Raw genomic sequence first — 8,445 nt, 5'->3', positions numbered from 1 at the left:
GACCACGAGTGCACGGGTTCGAGTCCAGGCAACAACAATTTTAATTAAGCAAAACGACGTCGTCTTGAGATTTTGTGTTTAACAAAACAATTGAATGAAACGACGTAGTTTCACTAAACGGCAGTAATTAACGGTGAGTTAACACTGTCTTAACTGTCGGTTAACGGTGTGTTAATCTGGTTAGTCAACCGTAAGTTTGTGAATTAACTAAAAAAGTCAACAAAAGATCAGGGTTTTATTGGTCAGGTTCGAGTACAGGTTTCTTTTGGCAATTCCCGAAAAGTTCAGTGTTTTTTTGGCCGATTTCTCGAATATTATTACAATTTTTCTGATTTATTTTTAGGGGTTTGTTTTACAGTTTTATTCAGATATATATTAATTCTGTTTATTTTAGTTATTGATTTTAATGAAGTTATTGGGTAGTGGGATGTTATTAAATACTAATAAATTTATGAATAGTTATTATAATTAGTTTAAATATACGTTTACGGTGAGTGGCGTTCGAAATTTATGAATAGTTATTATAATTAGTTTACATATACCTAGGATTTAGTGTTTTGCTGACGACGTTAAAAATATATTTTTTTAATTCTTTTTTTTGTAACTATTACTAATTTTATATTTTTTTATTTACTTTTTTTTAAACATATAACTTTGACAATATTTTGTTTTTTTTTTTAAAGATATCAAATATGAAATAACAAAATTCTATTGGTCGGTGAATTTAGAGGTTCAACCTATGTGAAACCAAGAATAACTCCGTTCTAAAGGATAAAAACTATTGGGTAGTGGGATGTTATTAAATACTAATAAATTTATGAATAGTGATTATAATTAGTTTACATAAAACATATGTTACTTTTGGACCTTCATGTTAGAGCTCTCTCAAGCCATCTCTAATTCGACCAGGTTAGTATAATAGTATATGATATTTAATATTCTTTCTCGGACTTGATACAAGTCGTGAAACTAATCTATCTTTGTAGACAGGACCAGGGAACCAAACCAGCAAAGTGAATGTACGTGGACATCGATCAATGTTGGTGCAAAGATATATGCCAGAAAATAGACACTAAACTGTAGAGTGGACAGTGAGTGACTTTATGTTTTGGTTCTAGAATATAAAGCAAGACCTCATGAAGAGGTTGTAACAAAACTTGATATTAGCTCTTATTTTTATCCATTTGCTTCGTTTTGTTTTCTCTTATTAAGTGTTTATTTGCTGTCAATTAGATAATACTTTTAGATTTTAGGGTTGATTTCAAATTTTGAAGATTGCGATTTAGGATGTAAAGTTTAGTTTCTCGATCTAATTTAACTTTGGGGTTTATAATTTTTGAGTTTGAAGGTAGATATTTCTTTTGTTCTCGAAAGTAAGATTTTCTAGATTTTTTTCTTGTTTCACACTGATAGATTTTCTATATTTTTATACTACTTTTGTATACTTCTGAGAAACATTAATTACAAATATTTGAATTGATTAGATTTAATTAATGGAAAGTAATTGGAAAATGAATAGAAAAATAAATAATAAATTAAACTGTAAATATTTATTATATTTTTAATAAAGGTGAAATATTTAGAAAATCCTACTTTACGAAAAGGAGGGAGTATATATTATAATTCTTTTATTCAGAATATTGTAGACTATTTTTTTATAGTTTTATCATTGTTTGTGCTAAAAACTCTAGTTTGGTGAGCTTGTAAAACCACAAATCCCCTATATATTATTTGAGAAGAATTTAAAAAGTTATAACCTGAATTTTGTAAGAATTAAAAAAGGCTCATTCCTATGTAGCAGTTTTATAGAACTTAATAAATCTGACGTGGCGTTTTATTAACGAGTTTTGGTGGAGCATAGTGTAAAAGTAAGCGTCCTAGGAAAATATAATTTGAATGGGTATGGACAGTCATATATATCGTGGTAAATATGGACAGTCATATATATCCTGGTGAATATCATAAATTTAATAACTCAAACGACGCCGGTTAACTTGAATTCGGTTTCGATGTAGCTTTCGTCGTAGAAAAAGGTTTTGCAACTGTTCTGCTTCTCAAATCTCTCCTCATCTCTGTCAAATTATTAGTAGTCTTTCTTTTTAATTTGTTGAACACAATTCATATTAGTCTATATGTATCTATATCTATATACGTGATACATGTTTGATAGAAATAAGTCGATGTCAATATGTCAAATTCAAAGTGTTTTCATAGTACTGACATGGTCGAAGGTAAAAACCTTTTAACTTTGTACCGGGTCCAAATCGATTATATAATCAGACCGATTTATAATATTAAAGACATTAATACAAATACTAATACATCCAGTTTAGGCAATATATAATTATGTTGATTATTAAAAGGTTCGTGTATGAAGCATTGGTCGTATTTGTATGAGTTTATTAAAAAAACGAATATATTTTCCTTGCTTAGCAATTCAGTTTATGTTCAATTTAATATTTAGCAATTCAGTTTATGTTCAATCGAACAGGGATCCACCATTCAAGGAACTATTAGTGATGAAATCATGAGATCAAACCGAACCATTATGGGTGAAGGTGAATGGTATGAAATTTTTAATTTCAAATTGAGGTTCAATTTCAGGCAATTTAGGACCACCAAAAACCGATTCCATGTTATAACGGGAGAAAATACGGTGGTTCGAAAGGTTACAACAACAGCACCATGCAACTATTATGGTTTTAAAGAATTTAAAACCATACTGAGAGGCCTTGCACATCCTATGTACTCTGTAGGTATGGTATATTAAATGGTTTAGTTAAATATTATCATCGTACTTTAATTAGCCTGAGACAATGATATTTTCCTGTATGTTTTTCAAATCATAATCCTAATTCACGTGCTCTATATTTTATCCAATAGACGTCTATGGAGCTATGGTTTGTGTGGGTCAACTAGAAGAAGTTGGAGAGCCTGGAGGGCCAATGAAACCAAAAATGATTTTTAGTTTGGTAAATCCGAGTTAGACAGTTACTTTAATCCCGTATTTCAGTTTAGTATATATGTAGTATATTTTAAATTATAGAACTCTTTATTGTTTCAGCTATAAACATCTAAAATGTGTTGCATATGGAAATAATGCACGAGAGATTGATGCTTATTGGAATTCCACAAGAGCAAATGTTGTTTTGTGTGTTTTGAGTTTTTGGCAAATTGAAAGGGGCCAAGGTATAAAATAGTAAAAATTTTATTTTAATTGAAATGTTTACTTACCTTTAACTTAGTAATCTAAATATTATTGTTTTTTTTTTCATTAGGGCGACTGACATGGATTAAGAACATTGAAGGTTGTTCAAAGATAGAATTCGAACCTAACATCCCACAGATTCAATCTTTTAGGCAGCTGTAAGAACATTAATAATTTTTGAAAGCATGAGTTTGTTCTTCAAATAAAAAAAGGTGAATTGTGTGTTGACAAAATATTTCTTTCTTTGCAGGATTCCAGCAAATGCTTATTGATGACTTCTAAGAAGAATTCCAAGGATTGAGAAGGACGTATGCTCTTTAGTGTTATGGCATCTATCTATTTTAAATTTATGGTTTAAGTTTTTCATGTTGCTTTTCAATATTCGTTGGTGTTTAACGATTACTTATGTGATTTGCTATCTACTTTATACATTCAATTATATCATATTGAAGTTTTTATATACTTTTCTGGTTTCTGTTTTAATAGACAAAACAACAGAGTAAAGACGTTCATTCTAACCTGATTAGTAGACAACAGCTGAGCTTTCAATCTACAATCTTTCTCTTGATTGTCGATCTCTCTGCAATATAACTATTATCCATTACAGAAGCTTTTAAGATTACATATACTGACTACCAAATTATAATACTTATATCGGCAAGTACACTTTATTTATGTTTCGCTGTTTAATCCGAGACCTTTTGTTTGTCTAATCCAGTTGAAGAACTCATTTACGTAGTTTTATAACAATAAGAACCGATGAAATGTTTGTAGATTACAGGAAAACATAACACATTTGTTATAAAGATGGACCCTTTTCATCATAGATTTGGAGGAAATTAAATCCTACTCTTTCCATTTCGGTTTGGATTGTGCGTTTGATCTGATTCAAACCCGCATATCCTGTACAGAACATACCTTATTTACATCGATGGAGTGAGGATTTGTACATGATCTGAAGGTGTTATATGAAGCTGATCCAGGGAAAAGACACATGTTCTGAGGTTGAACGAAAAGAAATTTATGTCAATGAAATCTCTGTTTTTGAGTGTTTGTTTTCTATTTGCAAACATACTGAGGCAATGAGAACTTAGCTGAATGACTGAAGCTCCATGTGCTTTTTTTGCCGCATCTTCTCTTATTTCAGAACAAATGTATCGTCTCCATTAACAGACACCGTGAGTTTGATCTGATTTATTTGTACATTCCCAGGGATCTGATGCAAAAATTAATTTCACAAATGAATCAAACTTCCATAAATTAAGAACAAATATTCCAGATCTTTGGGGGCAACACAATGAGACTAACCTTATGGCTTTTGATTGACGAAGCTAATACATAACTCGGTAGATCTGATAGAACCTTCGATTCATTTCACTGAAGATCTGTGGAAGGTGAATTCATTTCGCATGCAGGTTCGAAGAAGATTTGAGCGTCGTTTGTTCCGAAGCGACGAAATGGAGACGAAGGATAGGGTATATTTTTCGAACAGAAAAGAAAAAAAAATGGTTAATTATGTATTTGGAAAGTGTAAGTGGATTATAACATTGGGCCTCAAAGATTTCATATTACAAAATTGGCCTAATGAAATATCTTGCCTTATTAGTTGGCCCAGAATCAACAAAAATATTTTTTTTACTAATCTATCATGTATTTATTTTTTTACATTAACAATATCTATTTAATGATGTAAAAACATTTTTTTAAATTTCAAATTTGTATAAGTCGTCTTTTAGTTTTTTAAATCATATATAAACCAGATAAAAAATCATTTAGTAAAAAAATTGAACAAAGTTTTAATTGTATGACTTCACATATTCAACAAAATCTGCGAATGAATTTAGAATTTGAATGAAGCTCCACAATCCCAATTACAATTAATCTGCTTCGACTCCCATTGATGGTTTATTGTGGTTGAATTCGTGGTATGTTCCAGAGCAATAGAAGGAGTTCTACATGTTGATCCATCTCCAATAATCTGGCCTTAGATGCTTTACTTCTTCTTCAACTCTCTCCAAGTTTGGTGATGTCTTTGCTAGGGTAACTAGTTTATTGATGATTAGCTCTGTTCTTGTATGTACTTGATCCATGTTGTTGATATTTTATGCTAGGTTCCATTGGATTCATGTAATCCAGATGGCTTTTGGCTCCAGAAGACTCTTATGTTCCTGCTGGCTTGGTGTTCCTAAGTCTGTATTTCAAAACTGCATCCCATCTCTGTTTCTTCTTAAGTTAATGGAAATTTTAGTCTTTTTCAGACAACGAAATTGCACCGTCTATTTGGAAAAAGTTCCCCGGTGAAATAATCTTTTGTCTTTTAATGAAAAATGTATTTTTGAAAATGTCTCTTTAATAGTGGTAAACATGAATAATGATAACAAAAAAGTGGTAAACATGAAAATTCTCTTAAATTTAACTATATACCATATAAATATATAGGTAAATATGATTATTTTGATTTATTTATCATAAAATTATTGTTAATAAAAAGATTTTTTATTTTGATTTATGTATTTGTGCCAGTTTGATTATATATAATAGTTACTTGCTTCTCAATTATTCAATATATATTTATTATTTTATAATATGTAAAATGAAAAATAAATAATAATGTACGTAAAAAAAATTGTATATCAAAATTTTTTCTTGTACATAGCCCGGATCTTAACCTAGTCTATACTATTAAACCGTGATCTCTACTAGGATTATGTCATTGATTTTCAACTTATTTACAAAGGTACGCCATTGCATTTAATTCTGATATAAATATTATTTATTTAAAATAGACAACTGAATATTTTCTATATTTATGGTAATTAATATTTCCATATTTTTGTAAATGATAATAATTCTATTTCTATGTATCTATATTTTTAAAATTTAAACATTTAATACTTTAACCATTGGTGGTTATACTAGAATAATTTTATCTGATATATTTTTTAATTAAATGTAATTCTTTTCTAAATAGATGTTACATATACTAGAAAATTTATGTAACATCCATTTAGAAAATAATTACATAAATTTTCTAAATATATGCGCTTACAAAACTAACATTTCACATAAATCCTAATTAAAAATTTCTAATTATCTTTAAATTAATATTTAAAAAATTAAAATAAAGTTTATTTTTTTAAGCAAACCTATGATTAATAAGTAGAATTTTTTTACAATTTCTGTTTTTCGGTTTATTTCATCGAATATACAAAATATTTATCAAGTAGAAACGAGTTGAACAAATAGATTTTTTATTTCTATTATGAACTAACAAACATGTTAATAATTTTATTAACCAAAATAATACTTAGCAACTTAAAGTTAAGTACTCCCTCCGTTTCATTAAGTTAGATGTTTTAGAAAAAAAAACTTGTTTCACAAAGATAGACTTTTTGTATTTTCTATGAAAAAGTTGTGAAAATTAATTAACTTTATTGAATTACTATTGATTAAAATTATTGAAAATTGAAAATTATAGAAAACAATACATTTATTATAGTGATTTAATATATTTTCTTAATATGTGTAAAACAATAAAAAAAATCTATCTTTGTGAAAGCGGATGCAATATACTATTGATAACCATGAATGTGAGGAGTAATGAAAAGTGAGGAATGACTATCACGTGTGAGTGCAATTAAATATGTTTTCTATGTAATTCATTTCGTGTATATTATTTACTCGTTTAATGAATTGATGTCATCCGAGTTTTTAGTTTACTATTGATTTAGGGAATGATTTATTACATTAAAAAATACAGTAAATGCTTCAAGGTAAGTTTATTAAACATTTCAGTGGTATTAATTGGTAAATAAGTAGTAGCTTTTACTTTTTAGGATGAATTTATATTTGTACGTATATTTTGATAAGAAGTGTTAAAAAAACGTATATTTCGATAAGACAAATAAATAGGCTGTCTGCCTGTCTTGAATCCAAAATTACTTCCTAGACACCGTATTCCAAAACATTAAAAGGTAAATCTACTTAAGGTGAGAGAGAAAATGGAAATAGGGCAAATAATTGAGGGGATGCATCAACAACGTCAACGTCTAGTCTCTCTCTCTCTCTCTCTCTCTCTCTCTCTCTCTCTCTCTCTCTCTCTCCTGCAATAATACAATTTTCGTGTCACTTTCAAACCCTAAATTAAACTCTGCAATTTCACCTCTCTCTTTAATTTTCCACCAGAAGAATCTTTAAATCTTGATACTATACGTTGATAACAAATTAGTTATGTATATGATCAAATGTTTACATGATACATGTATGGCTATCCCAACAAATATCTCGACTTTTCATTATTCTGGGTATGTTCCGCTTTTTTGAATAAGTGTTACATGCGTACATTTACGTGGAAACTGTGTATATGTATGAAGAAGGTTTTTTCTCTTGATACAAGTATACAAAAAGGTATGTAACGTAAAAAATAACATATTCACATATGTCTACAACATTGATAACCAAATGAGAGGTGGTACAGTGAAAATTTGAATATTCTTTTCAGTGGATTTATGATAGCGTCTTCGTTTCCCATGGTAGTCGGTTTTTTTTTAACTTAATTTTCTTTAAAAATTTTCATAATGAAACACAATGTGGATTAGAAAAACCGGCAATAAATGATAATATATCCGGAAACAATAGCCCAAAAGAGTGAGACAATAACAATGAAATAGAATAATACGAGAAATACATTAAAGAGCCACATGTAATAAAGATGGAACTAATGGACTGATCATAACTCGCAGAGACTCGTGAGAAACATGAGACCGAAGATAACCAAAGAACCAATGACTTAGGCAAACCCAACCCTGAAGAGTACACCACCAAGCCAAAAGAGGCACAACATCTGGATAAGCATGTGCGAGGATAAACTTACATCAACACCAGAGACTGTTACAAACCGGAGTCGAGGCAGAACCAAGTCAAAACCAAACACCTAGGCTCAAGGATACAATAACTTGAAATACTAAAGGGAAAAACACCGACGAAAATTTACAGGTCTTACACGCGGACATTTGTTAGGCAGAATAGCGATCTACATAGCTAAAACTGGTCACCTCCTCGCAAGAGAACACCTGCAAATCAAACTTACTAATTCTAGTTCTTTTTATTATGTGTAATATTATATATGAATAAAATATAAATGGATGAAAGTGGGAAACAATTTATTGTTTTTCTTTCTTCATATAAATTGACTCTCACCATTGTGAAGATAAATCATCGAGACAAAAAATGACAAT

The sequence above is a fragment of the Brassica oleracea genome, chromosome C3, assembly GCF_000695525.1.
Source record: "Brassica oleracea var. oleracea cultivar TO1000 chromosome C3, BOL, whole genome shotgun sequence".
In the NCBI taxonomy this organism is placed as follows: domain Eukaryota; kingdom Viridiplantae; phylum Streptophyta; class Magnoliopsida; order Brassicales; family Brassicaceae; genus Brassica; species Brassica oleracea.
Note: the sequence above shows the minus strand (reverse complement) of the source record.